Below are 18,971 nucleotides of genomic sequence, written 5' to 3'. Positions count from 1 at the left end.
GTTATGCAATAAATGAGAGATCTGATGTATAGTTTACAAATCACTTGGACAAAATTTTCCCAGGAATAATAATAATAACTAGATGCGTTCTTGTTGCTAGGGCAACAAGCAGGTCTTCCGCCCGACTTTTCGTTAGAAATCTCTGCTCCGTCAGGCCATGAAATAGATTTCAGAATGTATTTTTATCGTTTACTTTCATTGACAGCAGTCTCTCAACATAGATCGTGATTATTACAGTTATTCCACAAAATATCTCAAAATATAGCTTTTAAAAATCGACAAAATCTTCCATACATTATAAAAAAGAAAGAAAAGTCATATGCAACTGAAAAAAGACAGAAACAGAGAGAAAAATTTTTGCAACCCCCCAGCGGGATTCGAACCCCCGACAGTGAGACAAAGTTTGGATCGGTCATATCTTTGCAACAAATGCACGCACGAAAATGTTGAAAATATATTTAGAGTTCTTAAAAGATACTCTATCAACCCTGTGATTTCCAAAGAAAAATAGTGAAAAACAAAAAAGTTGAAAAAATAGACTTTTAGAATTCACTTCCGTTTGCGACCGGAAGTCAGAACGACGAAAAATGAAGGTCGATCAACACATCTACATTCGATGTTCTATCACGTCCGTAAGTTTCAGTTTTATATCTGTTACTGTTCTCGAGAATTTTTTGGGACAAAATTCCATTTAAAAAATACAAATTTCCCCAAAAAACGCGAACAGAAGTAAATTTCGAAAAAGTGAGGGACACCCCTGGAGATATTAATATGATGCACCATCCCTGAAAAAATCGTTCAAATTGAACCACGCACAGCGGAGATATGACCTGTACTATGAAAAGTGGAATAATAATAATAACTAGATACGATCTCGTTGCGAGCAACGAGAGGTCTTCCGTCCGTTTTAGGAAAAGAAACCCACGTAAAATCGAGCTGAAAAGAGATTCAAAATTTTGGTCACAAGGAGGATTGAAACCATGTCGCCAACGCGAATGCGCATTTTTTTTTTACTTTTATATCCCCAACGCGCTAACCATTAAGCTAATGGGAATACTGCTCTAAATATACTTGTGTATACCACGGTACTTTTGCAACAGTTCACCTGTCTAAGAATTATAAAAAGCATTCATAATTTCGCGCCAAACGCCACGAGTAAATATTTGCGCCTTTTCTTTGGACTGATCTATTAGATAGGTATGATAGCATCAATTAAATTTTAAAAATAAAACATTCTTAGCGCCTTTGTTTTATTTTGACGTTAAGAAAGTATATGTAACACATTATACACATTACATATCGTATCTAGCCCAGTTACACTAAAGCAGTGAAACGGAAATTAAGTTTTAAGATTGACACTCAATTGCAACGTACTACTGTAACGTGTCGGATCTGAGCGGTCAGTAGGTCCGTGCTCGGATTACCGAGTTTTACTGGGGATATGATTGAATGCAATATATACAGATAATAATATGACACCTGCCTGGTGTCTTTAAATCAAATGACCTAAGTGCTTTGTATAATTATATATCTTCAGTTAATACCGGCACCTGCCTGGTGCCATATGATAATTGCCTCACTATACTCGTACAACTGACTATATAAGTCAACATCATTCTATCTGCCTGGTGCCCCTTGATTTAGCCTTTAACATCTGCCTGGTGTATAACTGCTTACCAAGTTGCCTATAAAACTTTAGCCAAGTGGCTACAATATACTTACACAGTATGATTTAACTTTGTAAGAGCTTCTCTGTCCTAATGACAAACCTATAGCTCATGCCACACAGCTACATTTTAACTAGTCACTGACTACGGCAACTTTGCACAATTCTATTTGATCGATAAACCAATTGGTTTCTGTACCAAAGTAAAGACACAAGCCAGTTGGCTGTACTGCCCCCTTGTACCTCAACTTAATCAATGATCACAAGTTATCAGATATCATATTGATAAAATAAAACAGACTGTCTTTCTTTTGGCAACACTATTATTATTTTCTAACAGAACATCATTTATCAATAATACTTGTATAATTCTTTAGTCAATTGACCAATTAATTAATTACAATATTTACATTGATTATCTATTATAATATAAACAAGTAACGGGAGGTAACTCCTCCAACCATTTCACTACTACGTGAGAGTCGAAGTAGTTTTTTACATTTCATGTATCCTTATGTCAGAATGGTTTAATCAAACGCTCAGCTGCCTCCATAAACCCCTACTCGCGAAATGGCGGATTTGACAGAGACAGCCGCCATTTTGGACTCGCTTCAGATTTTTGAATGCAAATATCTAGACTTTAGATTTATCAACATTCAAACAAATTAAATAGTAAGCATTATAAGGAGGGCTTCTATTACCATACCAAATAAAAATGAAAAATACTGAAAAACAAAAAAGTTAGAAAATACGATTTTTTTAAGTTTGCAATTCGTAACGACCGGAAGTACTGACGACGCACGAAAAGGCGATTCTGCAACCCACAAAGTCATGATCTATCATCTCCAATAAGTCTCCAGTTCATATCCTTAGCCATTTTCGATAAAAAGGGGCGACAAAATCGCATTTTAAAATCAGGAAATTGTCCATAACTTGGCACCAGAAGCGAATTTTCCAAATTTCTCTACGGATGTAACAACTTCATATAATGACACATATTTTGTGAAAGTTTCATGAAAAACCGCTGAATAGTTTTCGATAAATCGCCTGCACAAAATTTTGTCAAAAAAAAGAATAATAAGAATAATAAGAAACAGTAGAATCACTATAAGGTCTTCCGTGAAGACGGAAGACCTTAATAATAACTAGAAACGATCTCGTTGCAAGCAACGAGTAGGTCTTCCGTCCGATATCTGATGGAATAAGACCTGTGTTGGGATAATTCCACTGATATAATAAAAAATGTCAGAAAGGCACAAGAATTCTTCAAAATATGTTTAGAAACACAAATAAAATGTAGGATCTATCAATTCCAATCAACTTCCTGTTCTACTTCCTCACTTCCGGTGCGACCGTATGTGCTCAAAACTTCTTTCAACTCTACATCATGCATGCAGTAATCATCCCTGAAAGTTTCGATGGAAAATACTCATTTTTAGACAATTTCCGGTTTGAACAAACCGTACTTCCAGTGGAAATATTAAGATGCTACGCATTCCTTAAATCTCTATAATGAACAATAACATTCATTAGAAAATGAAAAAAAAATCGCTATACATGTACATGTATTTAAATTTCATGTACTTCCGGTTTACAACGGAAGAGTTGACGGAGAAAATGAACATATTAAAAGTATGCATATTGTTGGGAACATTATTTTGACCATCTTATGTTCAATATTGCTTATCAAAATATTCACGCTTTTCGAGATATAAAGCATCAAAGATATAGCATTCTAGCCCCCTGTGATCCTTTATTACGTAACATATGATCAAAGTTTTAGAATATATTGTTGCAAATTGTTAAGTTGAATATCTTTGCTTCAGTAGTGTATCACAAAATATTGATCATTAAAGAGTTAAAGACGAGAGACTTTTGGCCCCTCCATGCCCCTTAATTGAAGGGTTAACCCCATTTTCTTAATATCAAATGAAAGGTCCTACTATATTGCACATTTTTTATTATATATGTCTTAACAAAATATTAACCAGTAAAAAGATATAAAAGAAAACGTATCAATTTTTGCGAGATGCGTATGAGCCAATTTTTCGAGCCCAGGCAAGCGTCGATGCCTTTTTACCTGGAAAGCTCTATATGCAAAATGTCACATCTACTATTCTTCCTCTACCTTCGCTGAAAATCTCAAGTCCATATCTTCAGTCGTTTAGGAGGAGATCTCAGGACAAGCCGACCCTCTAAAAATCAGAAAATCGTCCATATCTCACGGCCGGAAGTGACGTCATCAACGTCGAAAATTTCCGACAAGGTTCAGATGAATATCTATCAGATCTGAAAGTTTGGTGAAAATCGGGTTAGCCGTTTCCGAGAAATCGCGTGCACAAAATCGGTAAGAAAAAAAATAATAATAATAATAGGGAAAAAGAAACAAACGAATCAATAGAAGGTCTTCCGTTGGAGACGGAAGACCTTAATAATAATAATAGAAAACAGAAGGAAAACAATAAGGTCTTCCGAAGGAAGTCGGAAGACCTTAATAATAATAAGAAACAGAGTAAAAACAATATGTTCCCCAACTTCGTTTGGGGAACATAAAAATACATTTTGGAAAAATCCAAACAATAGCATAATATTCACAGAGGAATTCTGTCTGCAACTAATTATTACTTCAAAATGTAAAATATGTTTCTTCATGCAATCATGAAAAAAATGAGAGTAATTAATGGAAAATAACAAAGGTACATGAGATACTTTGAATTGTCCATTCAACTGTCTCTTAAAATATATAATGGTGTAACCTAACTTACAAAGAGCTAATCACATACAAGCAAAATACATGCACTGAGAGCTTGAAATGAAATATTTTTGACATCACATTTAATGTCAAAATTGCAACTGCTAATACTGAAGCAACCATGAAAAAATGTACCAACTATACACATATAAAAAGAAAGACCCATTTGGGAAACATTGCTCACTTCAGCTCCTTGTTCCAGTTTGCACATTTAGTCAAGTATATTTTAACTATAATAGGCAATTCCAAGTTTTTTTTCTATGTTTAGCATCTGTGGACAGATTGGTTTTTAGGTCATACATGTAAAATTGAAAACAACCACAAATCACTATTGACAAATACAAATCTTTAAAAAGCAATTTACTCTTTTGGGATCAGCATCTTTTAAAAAAAAAATTAAATGGTGTACCAAAAATTTTCTCTTTTAATAATCTAGTAGTTTGACTACAGTTACAATGCACAGAGAATTCTCAACTGAAGATAAGAAATTTTATGGTTATAAAATTGTGTATTGTTTCAGACAGAAAGATAGGTTTTTGATTTTAGGGTGGATGCTATACAAAGAAAAAACTTGGAATGGCCCCTTATCTTTGTGTTCTTCTAATGTGTAAAAATAGTTCAAGAGCAAGAAAATAAAATGCATAATTTAAATCATCCCAATTATTTTGAAGATATCTGATACATGTAATGGTTCTCATAGAAATGAGATTTGAGAAATGAACTTGAAGACCTCCATTATATGTACCATGGATCTAACTCTCTTTCACTTAATAAAGATATTGCCTTAAGTTAAAATTCTATGATCTCCCCTTTGATTCTAAACGATGTAAGGATGCTTCATTATAAACTTAATCATTTTTTTTAAACTCACACATGTTAAAATTTTGGATGAAATTGACAGTTCTGCAGAAGTTGATGAAACATAAATGACAATATGGACAGTGAACAAATTTTGATCACTTTAGGCTCATTTGAATATTTGCCGCGGGTGTCTAAAAAAGCAAATTTTGAAAACACACACATGTAAACAGCTACCCCAATAAGGTTTTGTACTAGAGTAAATTATAAAAAGAAAACATCATATACATGTAGTACCTAAAATAGAGGTAACTACACTTTATACTTGTCACACAACCATTACAGAAAGCAATAATTTTATGATTTACAAAGAATGTCCAACATATCTACTGTATGCAGGAAAATTTTTGTCCCCATTCTACTGTAAATCACTTTTTATTTGCAAGAATTTTATTTTCACGTAATTAAGCGAGACAATGAGTTCGCGAAAATTTCATTCTCGCGTATAATAGTATACCTTAAGATTTTATTGAGAAGTAACAACAATTCGTGAAAATTATGTCTCGCTAATAAAGAGTAAATGACAATCTTGCGAAAATAAGTTGTCGCGAAAATTTAGTGATCTACAGTATTTTCGCCCCTTTCGCCCTACTCATTGGTGGACAAATTTAAAATGGGGTGAATTCAAAAAATGCAGCATAATTTTGTAAACAGAACTGTGACTGGGCGAATTTAAAACACGGCAAAATTGTTGGGAAGTGTGAAAGTACGAAAATAACACAGGCAAAAATAACCCTGTATACAGTATTTATAAAGCAAAATTTTTTATGAAGTCATTAATTTGTATATATACACCTGAAAATTCAGAACAACACATTCTAAAATGCCTACTGTCCTTTCATTTCTCTGAATAGTCTGCTCTAAATAACAGGTAAAATTTGACTGGTTAAAGCCTAAACAGAACATCTTCAGACATCTTGTCACATTCTTTTCAAATGAAACTATAAAACTGACATCATCAAAATATTTCATTCAAATCTTATGGAAACCTTGTGACTCTTTCAATGCTCTAACAATCAATGCTGACAACAAATGCTGACAACACATCACAGGAGCAGCCCCAGGGCAAACTGAAGGTTAATAAACAGGATTTGAACAAACTTGAATCTACCAATACCTGAGGATGTTTTCCAGCAAGTTTCAACTTTCCTGGCATGGTGGTTCTAAATGAGAAAAAGATTTTTAAAACATACCACCAAATTTTCATTAATTCCCAATTATCTCCCCTTGAATGAGGGCGTGGCCCTTCATTTGAACAAACTTGAATTCCCTTCACCCAAGGATACTTTGTGGCAAGTTTGGTTGAAATTGGTCCAGGGGTTCTTGAGAAGAAGTCGATAATGTGAAAAGTTTACAGATGGACAGACAGACGGACAGACAGCTAGATAGAAGGACGCCGGACAAAATGTGATCAGAAAAGCTTACTTGAGCCTTCGGCTCAGGTGAGCTAAAAATGAAGCATTCCTCACCACAAAAGCCAGAAGAATATAGAGACCACCACCAGTCACATGTTTCTGGGAAGAACCAAAGCCATAAGAGAATCCATGCAGAGATAAATATCAATAGTCCTGAAGCTTCGATGCAGGACCAAGTACGAGAATTGCTACAAACAGACTACTCCGGAGACTTACCTATTATCCTATGATGTAACGTGCTTTGTCCACTGCAGCTGGTTCCCTCATAAGCTGGTACCGAGGACAGTTCGGGATGTCCTGTCAACTTTATTCCTCAACTTCCTGTCATGGACTGAAAAGCAATAAGTGGAAGTCTTTAGTGTTGGCTAGTGACTTTGAATTAAAAAGAATGTTGCAAGATTGTGAAGGGGGGGGGGGGGTATTGATGCTGTGTATTTTAATTATAAATGTACGAAATCTGTATTTCACAGTTAAATGCATTCATGTATTTTGTGAATTGTCTTACATGTAATAATTGTTGCTATATATGTATTATTAAGCACTAAATCTATTCAACTGCATGTGTAAATGGGGAAAATGTGGATATGTAAATGATGCATAATTGCAATGTGTAAAATGTGACATTTTCTTATACGAGGGAGTCTGTTCATGTAATTTTTTTTCATTAATTATTTTATTTATCTTGATAAAATTATTTTAATTAATAATATTGTTTTTCTTACCTGTCTGATGAACTCAACAAAGGTTACAGAGGCGAATGGTATAAATATGGGTAATACGGGTGTCAAAACTCTCCGTTGATGACCAGACTGCATGCCTTACTGTATAACCACCATTTTGGATCTTTAAAAGGGGAGGCTACTCCTGAAATCAGAGAAATTGTTGTAAAAATGAGTAACCTGATTTTTCTTTAGGTCTCACACAAGGAAATAATTTCACTATATGTTACTATATAGTTTAAATTTAATTAATTAATTAACTAGATTCTCAGCAGATAATTCATGAAATAGAAAATAAAGATTAATGCTTAGACAAAAATTTTAGATCAGAAAAAATATACCCCTTATGCGGCTTTTAAGAAAGAAAATTGAGAGTAAACATACCTACCCCGAAATACACATGGGCAAACAGCCAACGCACCATCGAGGAAATTACATCGATCATGCGTACATAAAAAAATCCTTTTGATTCAGTGGCACAATTCTACTGATATGATATTTCTAGTGCATGAGCCAAAATCAAAACTGTAGACCTACATAAAGTTGCTGAAAATGAAAAAAGAAAAGAAATATCATTGTCTCTATATATATAGAACTACATTTGACTGAGTTCATTTTGATTGGCTATCTCCTTGCATAAGACCTTTAAGGGGTAATTTTATGCTATTTACCATGTGCACTGATTGCCATAAAACATAAGAAAAAAATACCAGCCTTACAATTCAATTGACCTTGACCTTTGACATACTTTACTAAGAATACCCTGGACAAATTGGTTTAACTTAAGACTTTTGAATTTTCAGTGGCAGGTTTTGATAAATTAACCATTTAATCTTTAAAACTGTATGATATAGAGTGTAAAAACTTTGAGACATGTTTGGAAAGTATTATCACACAAGTGATATGGGATATATCACCACAGAGAGATCAAAGAAAATCACTGCAGATATGCGACAATGATTTTTATCATTGTATATTGCTTGTCAAGAATATGATATATCATTACATATATTACGATTTTTTAAATTTATTATTTCAGGCTGTAAAAACAGCTTAAAAATATTAGGAAATTTTCAATACTTTTACTATAAAAATAATTGGACAAATTTGTGAATGACAATAATCAATGATGCATGGCAATTAATCTTTTCCTGACAGCCACCTTCACCTAAAAATTTGTCGTGTTATTTATTTCTTTATTTATTGCAAAGTCGTCTCTGCGTGGTGAGAGTTTGTCCCGAGACACAGTTAGATACTAACTAGCACCTATATAAGATAAATCATACCTATTAATCAACATCACTACAATATGAGGACCTTAAAAAAAGAATAAAACATGTCATTCTCCAGCAATTAGCCATTAAATTGTTTTTAATGTGTGTTAAAATACCTTCAAACAAATCAAATTAATGTTCTTGATTCCCACTTTTCACGTTATGACTGACTTAGTGCTTCGTGATACCAAAACAATACATTTTCACAATACTGTCTTACTATAGTATTACCTATAATTGTTGTTTTGACTTTAGGTTGAATTCGCCAATTTCACACTTGCAAAGTTGTGTGGTAGTCAGTCATTTGTGCATCACAATGTCGATCACCGCTCCGGCTGCTTTCGTTATTTCTAACCAATGAAAATTGTCCTTACTTTTTTGGAATACTTTTGCGTCATATTACCCATAATGCAGTATTATTGCACGCATCACTAAATTGTAGAACACACATCACAAGATTTCGAATATACATCACAAGATTTCGAACATACATCACAAGATTATAGAATATACATCACAAGATTTCGAATATACATCACAAGATATGATTATGGAATATACATCACAAGATTTTGAACATACATCACAAGATTATAGAATATACATCATAAGTTTTTGAATATACATCACAAGATATTGAACATACATCACAAGATTTTGAATATACATCACAAGATATTGAACATACATCACAAGATTTTGAATATACATCACAAGATTTCGAACATACATCACAAGATTTCGAACATACATCACAAGATTTTGAATATAAATCACAAGATTATCGAATATAGCAACGTTTGACATGCCATACACGGTTAGTAATATTTTGAGATGACAGTTTTAAAAACATGGAGAAATAAATCGAGAAACAGCGCACTTTTTTGTGCGCAATAAATATACAGTTTTTTCAATGGGTGGCACTGTAGCTCTCCGGTCTATCAAATATATATTTTTTTCAGAGAGCTACATTTCTGCAGCTAGGTTGATAACTACATTAAAACATGATCCTGATAGAAATAATATTTATTATTTAATTTAATAATAATACTATGCATAATTCATTACAATAGATATAAAGTATATTCATGAACTAGTTATTTACTCTATCCTGTTATCCAGAAATAGGAATGTCAATCATTACTTCTTCCATGTACACAGGCATGTATATATTCAATTTCAATTTCTATATTAACTGTAAAGCTTCATGACCCTCTTCCAAAATAATCTTAAAATTATGAGACAGACATTTTTTTTTCCTAAAATAGGAATTAATGAGCAGTGGCTGAATTGCATAACAGGGGATGGGGGATGCAGTAGTAGGTAAAGGGTTCTTGTGGCTGCATTGAAGGGAAAAGACCTGGCGGGAGTGCAGGGGCAAAGCCCCCATAAAACTGAGGAAAAACCTAAAGTTTTTTCCCTTTGATTTTAGAATAGCATAAGCAAAATTTCATAAACAAATTTAAAGACTTTAAGAGGAAGGGGGCACATGCCCATCGCGCTTGCCCTGGATCCGCCTTTGATTAGAAACTGGAATTTTTCTCATTTGTTGTACATGTAGCTACAACAATTTAACTGTGTCTCCTTACAGGCCCTCACTGGGGCCATAGGATATTCATCATTCAACAATACAATATTTTATCTATGTTACAGGGCTCCAGAAGGTACTAAAAAAGGACAATGCTTCAACTGAATGTGTCATCTTTGTACTGGTATCTGTTAATGGGGTTTATCTCATAGTTCTCTCATATGACAACTTCCAAGTAGTTACTGATGGAATTCATTTTAAATCAGGCACAATGTATTTTTTTGGGCTGCACTTTTCTTTACTTCAATATTTAAAACTTACTAGTTCAGTATCAAATTCACAAAAGCTCACATATCATGGTAAATCAAGGGGCCATATATATGCTAGTTTAATTTTTTATCATATTTTCTTTAAAAAAAAAATCAGTAAATAACAAGTTATTTAACTTATCAACAAGAACTATTCTCCTACTGTGTGCCTTACATTCATTCCAACGATTGAAATGCACATTCAACATTTATAAGTAAGTTCTGCATAAAAATTGCTAATTGTACAGAATGTTTGCAAAGTCATTTGTTTCAACGAATAATCTTTTCTTAAAAATTCTTACGTATATCAAGACAAATATTGCATGCTTATTTTAATACGCTGTAAATACACTTCAGAACAAATTTAAGGAAGTCTTAGTTTAATTTGTATATTTGGTAGTTACAACTTACCGGTACATGTGTATTTAGTTTTTTTATATAACAGAGGTACAGAGGCATGTTATACAGTATGAGTAAAACTCGTTTAGTACACAGATACATGTATTGCAAATTCACGGATATAGCAAAGTTATCTCGTATCCCCTGCTATATAAATTTAAAAGAATTATGGATACAGCAAAGTAATTTCATAGGTCCCAGTGACTTCGCTATAACCGAGTTTTACTGTATTATTGTTAATACTAGTATTTAAGAAAGTATTCACTTTTTTTCTTGTAGATGATCACTTCCACCTGATGTTTTTCCAGGTTCTTGTGAAAAGTGTTTCAACTGGCACCATTCCGCTACAAATACTTTGCCGATGGAACTGACATCAATCAAATGCTCACGACACTGATAATTCATTAATTGGAAGAGAATTTCTTTGGGACAAACAAACTGTTTCAACATTTTTCACCTACAAGTTGGTACTGATGAAATTTTGTTTGAAGGAAGCTAAAGGCCATGAGTACTAAAATACAAGAAAGGTGAAATACAAAAGGGTTAATACAAGTCATTTAAAATTTTCATTTCTGTGCAGGTAGTGATGAGTACTGGAAGTTTTCTCAGGATCTCGTCCGACATCATAGGTACAACTGGTCACTGTGCTTTCTTGGTTATGTAAGCAGGCATATTGTTAAGGCGGTGACATATGTAGCTCCAATTCCAAATGATGCTTGACTGTTTTCATTCGGTTTATAAGTAAACCTGGATTGATATATGATGCAGTAATATAGAGCCATGTCATGTTTAATTTCATCTTCCCACTGTCACAAAGTACTGAAATAAATTTTAAAGCGATTTTGATTTAAATATAATTTTTTTTTCATAGTATGTACATGTAACATAACATTCTGAAGAAATTCAAATAAATCACAAATTAAATAAGTATTAAATGTAAATCTTTTGAAGATGAAGGCTTTGCTTTGTTTGATTCTTTGCTGATAGGGCCACTTACCTTTAATTATGTCCTGGTCTTCATGCTGGATAAGTTCTCAATCAAAACAATCCATTGCAAGATGTGCAGACAATAACCTGTAATTAAGCAAGCCTTTGTAACACGTCATTTGAATTTTGCATAGTTGTACGCACATCTGATAATAATTAGGTGCCTGACAAATAATGAGTTATAAACCTGGCAAAAAATCTATTTATTTGATACAAATTGGAACCTTCTTCTTTAAAGCTGCTTAATCCGAAACAGGCACATATTATCTTATACAATAAAAGTACGTCATTACATAGATAATATATACTCACCGTCGATAGAAACGCAACATCCTAATTTTAGGGTTAAATTATATACAAGTTATAACTATGTACCAAAAATGTTAGGACATCTTTTACTTTGCCAAATCAGTTATTAACGGTTGAATGAATTTCTTTCCATTACCGGAAGTAGCTTTTTAAACCTCTTAACAGAATTCAAAATTTTGCATTTTTAATAAAATTTTAACAATATTTTAGGTTTTCAAGGTTTTGAAGCTGTTAATCATAAGTACTGTACTAAAATGCCGGGAAAAATCCTTCTTTCTTTACCGAATGTGATGCCTATATTTCCTCAAAAATATATAACTTAGCATATTGAGTACAGGAAAACACGCGACCGGAAGTAAATATCAAAACTATTTGACGTTACTCTAGGCCTTTGTAGTTTGAATAACATATCTAATCAAAGTATTGAAAGAACTGAAAGCCAGGCTTTAATTGCTCGAGTATATTTTCTGATCCGAAATTAGTACACATTTATTTTTTCCTTTTGGTCATTGATTTTTAACGGGTAGAGTTTGTATGATTATGATTTCAAACAATATCCCATATATCAGTAATTAAAATTAACAGTCCAGACTTCAAGATACGGTATGTTATGATTGTAAAATTTGAAGTAATAAATAATATTTTCAAGAAGTTTACGCATATTTCCTATTTAGTAAGCATTTTTTTCTCAATTTAATAATATTTCCAAGAAGTTCACGCATATTTTCTATTCAGTAAGCATTTTTTCTCATAATTTAAAATTTCAATCTTGGAATAGTTAAAATAATGCACAGGTGTATTTTAAAGACATTCTTAAAACAGTAGCTTTATCGCCAACTACATGTAGAAACCTGATATATGTACATTGTCAAGCGACTTCACGCATGTTAATTCTTAAAATTCCAATTCACTATATTATTAATTTGATAAAAATCAAAACAGAATATAACCACTAACATAACAACGACGAAAACGATATGAAACATGACACTCTTCAAGAATTTTAACAATTCGAAAAGCCCGCGCTATTGATAATAGTTCGCTTACAATATACATTCAGCCGCCTACGTGCACAAATTGTTATATTACGATTATACAAATAAAGCAAATAAAGCAAATATCTAATTTCTCTTTCATGTAACAAAAAACCAAACAGCGTCAAAGTATGCTCAAATTTTGTAGTTTTATCTTTTATAACAGGAACATTTGGAGAAATGGTGTGCAATTTATTCATGAGATTGCTACCACGTAATTTATTTCTCCATTGATATTCATAAGATACACTGTATTGTATAAACTTGAAATATTCTATTTCTACATATCTTTATGTTAAAACCTGCAAGCCTGTATAGTTTTGTATTTTGTTCAAGCCTCCGTCACAGTTACATAGCTAGAATTTTCTGTGATTCACAATTGACGACTCAGAATATTGTTTTTCCTACATTATTTAGGTCACCATAATGTAAGAAATTGCCGTTTTCAAATTAAAAAGGCGGTCGTAACTCCTCATGGAACGGTAAATCGTGTGTATTTTATAAAAAAAGGCTCTCTTCTGTATCTTTAAATCGGCAGACGAACTCTGTCAACTTGCAATAAACACTTTCATTTCAACATCAAAAATGATAAAAACACCAATTCTGTATGAATTTTTATTAAAATTTTACCATCTCAAAGTGTTTATTACCAACCCTAAAATAAATATTTGACAATCTTATTACACATAAAATTCTCTTAAATCAATTCACATGTTGAAATAAAAATATGTCTATTCCAAAAAAAAAAAAAAAAATGTACATTTAATACATACCTTGAGGAGGGAAGTTTATCGTATGATTTTTGGACTTTCATCAAAATTTCAAAAACATTTATTGATCCCTTTTCCTTTTCTTGGGGTGCATCTGCCTTGTCTAAAAAATGAAATTAATCAACAACAAAAAAAAAAAAACAACTCTCGTTTTCATGGAAGTTTAATAGCAACTAGATTTCAAAGAATTATTGTATCCTTCAACATAACATTAACAATATGACATGATTATTTACATACTTGAGACACCAACCGACCAAGTTCTTATTAAGCAAGATATTTTTTTTATTTTTATATGATTTGATTTAAATGTTCACTCAAAGACAGACATATCAAAGTTCTTACCATTCTGTTTTATGTCAACAAAAATGAATCGCACGCCAAATGACTCAAGAACAGAAATGGGAGTATTAGGCTCTGTTACTGTCGATGGTTTTCCTTCTTCCGAATTGGAAGTCCGAATTTCCGCAATAGATACATTGGACTGGGACAGATATGGGTAAAGCACATGGCCTATTCTCTGGTCAGCCTTTCCACTTATGAAAAAGTTTTTGGAAAGTGATGGACTGCTTTCACAACATTCTTTAACCTTAAAATACGTGTGTCCCGCCATGGAAAAAGAGTACTAAAGACGCAGATTTTTAGAGATTTGTTTGAAAGGGAATTAGTGAATTACTGGGAGAGCATATAGGTTTGTATAGAGTTCTATGGGAAATTATTTGGTACTCTTTTCCCTACAGAGACCCCGTTTTTTAAATTGTAAAGTGAACTGAAAGTCATGAAAAGTTATTTTTTTAGCTATTTATTGGAATACATTTCAAGAGAAAAATTTGCAAACGTTTGAATTATTTTTCTGTGGAATATCAGGATTATCCAAATAAAGCAAATATCTAATTGCTCTTTCAGTTTAATTCTCAAGCCAAAATATTGATCAATAACTTTTCCAAGGATTGGGATGTTAAAAATATCTGTTTGAATATCGTCAGGCCTTTGACTATTTTGTTTATCGGAAGCGTCTCCTTTGACGCTGTTTGGTTTTTTGTTACATGCTTTTTATAGTAAGACAGTTGATCATGATGCCTATAGTCAGACTTTGCTTTCAGCAAAGCCCGGCTAAAAATGCAATAAACACTTACATTTCAACATCAAAAATGATAAAAACACCAATTCTGAATGAATTTTTATTAAAATTTTACCATCTCAAAGTGTTTATTACCAACCCTAAAATAAATATTTGACAATCTTATTACACATAAAAATCTCTTAAATCAATTCACATGTTGAAATAAAAATATGTCTATTCCAAAAAAAAAAAATGTACATTTAATACATACCTTGAGGAGGGTAGTTTATCGTATGATTTTTGGACTTTCATCAAAATTTCAAAAACATTTATTGATCCGTTTTCCTTTTCTTGGGGTGCATCTGCCTTGTCTAAAAAATGAAATTAATCAACAAAAAAAAAAAAACAAAAAACAAAAAAAAAAAAAAAAAAAAAACAACAACTCTCGTTTTCATGGAAGTTTAATAGCAACTAGATTTCAAAGAATGATTGTATCCTTCAACATAACATTAACAATATGACATGATTATTTACATACTTGAGACACCAACCGACCAAGTTCTTATTAAGCAAGATATTTTTTTATTTTTATATGATTTGATTTAAATGTTCACTCAAAGACAGACATATCAAAGTTCTTACCATTCTGTTTTATGTCAACAAAAATGAATCGCACGCCAAATGACTCAAGAACAGAAATGGGAGCATTAGGCTCTGTTACTGTCGATGGTTTTCCTTCTTCCGAATTGGAAGTCCGAATTTCCGTAATAGATACATTGGACTGGGACAGATATGGGTAAAGCACATCGCCTATTCTCTGGTCAGCCTTTCCACTTATGAAAAAGTTTTTGGAAAGTGATGGATTGCTTTCACAACATTCTTTAACCTTAAAATACGTGTGTCCCGCCATGGAAAAAGAGTACTACAGACGCAGATTTTTTTAGATTTGTTTGAAAGGGAATTAGTAAATTACTGGGAGAGCATATAGGTTTGTATACCACGTGATTTATTTCTCCATTGATATTCATAAGATACACTGTATTGTATAAACTTGAAATATTCTATTTCTACATATCTTTATGTTAAAACCTGCAAGCCTGTATAGTTTTGTATTTTGTTCAAGCCTCCGTCACAGTTACATAGCTAGAATTTTCTGTGATTCACAATTGACGACTCAGAATATTGTTTTTCCTACATTATTTAGGTCACCATAATGTAAGAAATTGCCGTTTTCAAATTAAAAAGGCGGTCGTAACTCCTCATGGAACGGTAAATCGAGTGTATTTTATAAAAATAGGCTCTCTTCTGTATCTTTAAATCGGCAGACGAACTCTGTCAACTTGCAATAAACACTTTCATTTCAACATCAAAAATGATAAAAACACCAATTCTGTATGAATTTTTATTAAAATTTTACCATCTCAAAGTGTTTATTACCAACCCTGAAATAAATATTTGACAATCTTATTACACATAAAAATCTCTTAAATCAATTCACATGCTGAAATAAAAATATGTGTATTCCAAAAAAAAAAAAAGGTACATTTAATACATACCTTCAGGAGGGTAGTTTATCGTATGATTTTTGGACTTTCATCAAAATTTCAAAAACATTTATTGATCCCTTTTCCTCTTCTTCGGCTGCATCTCCCTTTAATAAAAAATAAAATTAAAACAAAAAAAAAAAAAAAACTCTCGTTTTCATGGAAGTTTAATAGCAACTAGATTTTCAAAAAATTATTGTATCCTTCAACATAACATTAACAATATGACATGATTATTTACATACTTGAGACACCAACCGACCAAGTTCTTATTAAGCAAGATATTTTTTATTTTTATATGATTTGATTTAAATGTTCACTCAAAGACAGACATATCAAAGTTCTTACCATTCTGTTTTATGTCAACATAAATGAATGGCACGCCAAATGACTCAAGAACAGAAATGGGAGTATCAGGCTCTGTTACTGTCGACGGTTTTCCTTCTTCCGAATTGGAAGTCCGAATTTCCGTAATAGATACATTGGACTGGGACAGATATGGGTAAAGCACATCGCCTATTCTCTGGTCAGCCTTTCCACTTATGAAAAAGTTTTTGGAAAGTGATGGATTGCTTTCACAACATTCTTTAACCTTAAAATACGTGTGTCCCGCCATGAAGAAAGAGTACTAAACACCCAGATTTTTAGAGATTTGTTTGAAAGAGAATTAGTAAAGTACTGGGAGAGCATATAGGTTTGTATATAATTCTATGGGAAATTAATTGGTGCTCTTTTCCCTACAGAGACCCCGTCTTTTAAAATGTAAAGTGAACTGAAAGTCATGAAAAGTTATTTTTTAGCTATTTATTGGAATACATTTCAAGAGAAAAATTAGCAAACGTTTGAATTTTTTTTCTGTGGAATATCAGGATTATCCAAATAAAGCAAATATCTAATTTCTCTTTCAGTTTAATTCTCAAGCCAAAATATTGATCAATAACTTTTCCAAGGATTGGGATGTTAAAAATTTTTGTTTGAATATCGTCTGGCCTGGGACTATTTTGTTTATCGGAAGCGTCTCCTTTGACGCTGTTTGGTTTTTTGTTATATGCTTTTTATAGTAAGACAGTTGATCATGATGCCTATAGTCAGACTTTGCTTTCAGCAAAGCCCGGCTAAATATCATTTCAAACACTTCATCTATATGCATTTGAAAGAAAAATGCTCAGCTACCACGTGATTTATTTCTCCATTGATATTCATAAGATACACTGTATTGTATAAACTTGAAATATTCTATTTCTACATATCTTTATGTTAAAACCTGCAAGCCTGTATAGTTTTGTATTTTGTTCAAGCCTCCGTCACAGTTACATAGCTAGAATTTTCTGTGATTCACAATTGACGACTCAGAATATTGTTTTTCCTACATTATTTAGGTCACCATAATGTAAGAAATTGCCGTTTTCAAATTAAAAAGGCGGTCGTAACTCCTCATGGAACGGTAAATCGTGTGTATTTTATAAAAAAAGGCTCTCTTCTGTATCTTTAAATCGGCAGACGAACTCTGTCAACTTGCAATAAACACTTTCATTTCAACATCAAAAATGATAAAAACACCAATTCTGTATGAATTTTTATTAAAATTTTACCATCTCAAAGTGTTTATTACCAACCCTAAAATAAATATTTGACAATCTTTTTACACATAAAAATCTCTTAAATCAATTCACATGTTGAAATAAAAATATGTCTATTCCAAAAAAAAAAAATGTACATTTAATACATACCTTGAGGAGGGAAGTTTATCGTATGATTTTTGGACTTTCATCAAAATTTCAAAAACATTTATTGATCCCTTTTCCTTTTCTTGGGGTGCATCTGCCTTGTCTAAAAAATGAAATTAATCAACAAAAAAAAAAAAAAAAAAAAAAAAAAAAAAACTCTCGTTTTCATGGAAGTTTAATAGCAACTAGATTTCAAAGAATTATTGTATCCTTCAACATAACATTAACAATATGACATGATTATTTACATACTTGAGACACCAACCGACGAAGTTCTTATTAAGCAAGATATTTTTTTATTTTTATATGATTTGATTTAAATGTTCACTCAAAGACAGACATATCAAAGTTCTTACCATTCTCTTTTATGTCAACAAAAATGAATCGCACGCCAAATGACTCAAGAACAGAAATGGGAGTATCAGGCTCTGTTACTGTCGATGGTTTTCCTTCTTCCGAATTGGAAGTCCGAATTTCCGTAATAGATACATTGGACTGGGACAGATATGGGTAAAGCACATGGCCTATTCTCTGGTCAGCCTTTCCACTTATGAAAAAGTTTTTGGAAAGTGATGGACTGCTTTCACAACATTCTTTAACCTTAAAATACGTGTGTCC

The 18,971-nt window shown here is 32.4% G+C and overlaps 1 long non-coding RNA gene across 1 annotated transcript in view; it reads left to right on the top strand.

Moving 5' to 3' along the window:
* LOC134273711 (uncharacterized) overlaps nt 1–11,383 on the top strand; it is a 28,559-nt gene extending 17,176 nt beyond the window's left edge. Inside the window, exons 2-3 of the long non-coding RNA XR_009993475.1 lie at nt 9,953–10,485; nt 11,199–11,383. This is a non-coding gene — a long non-coding RNA (uncharacterized LOC134273711). The remainder of the gene's footprint in view (nt 1–9,952; nt 10,486–11,198) is intronic.
* Nucleotides 11,384–18,971: the final 7,588 nt, after the last annotated feature.

The sequence above is a fragment of the Saccostrea cucullata genome, unplaced genomic scaffold (assembly GCF_032062105.1).
Source record: "Saccostrea cucullata isolate Sc308-1 unplaced genomic scaffold, CSIRO_AGI_Scuc_v1 ctg1501, whole genome shotgun sequence".
Lineage (NCBI taxonomy): Eukaryota > Metazoa > Mollusca > Bivalvia > Ostreida > Ostreidae > Saccostrea > Saccostrea cuccullata.
This window is presented reverse-complemented; position numbering and strand designations above follow the sequence as displayed.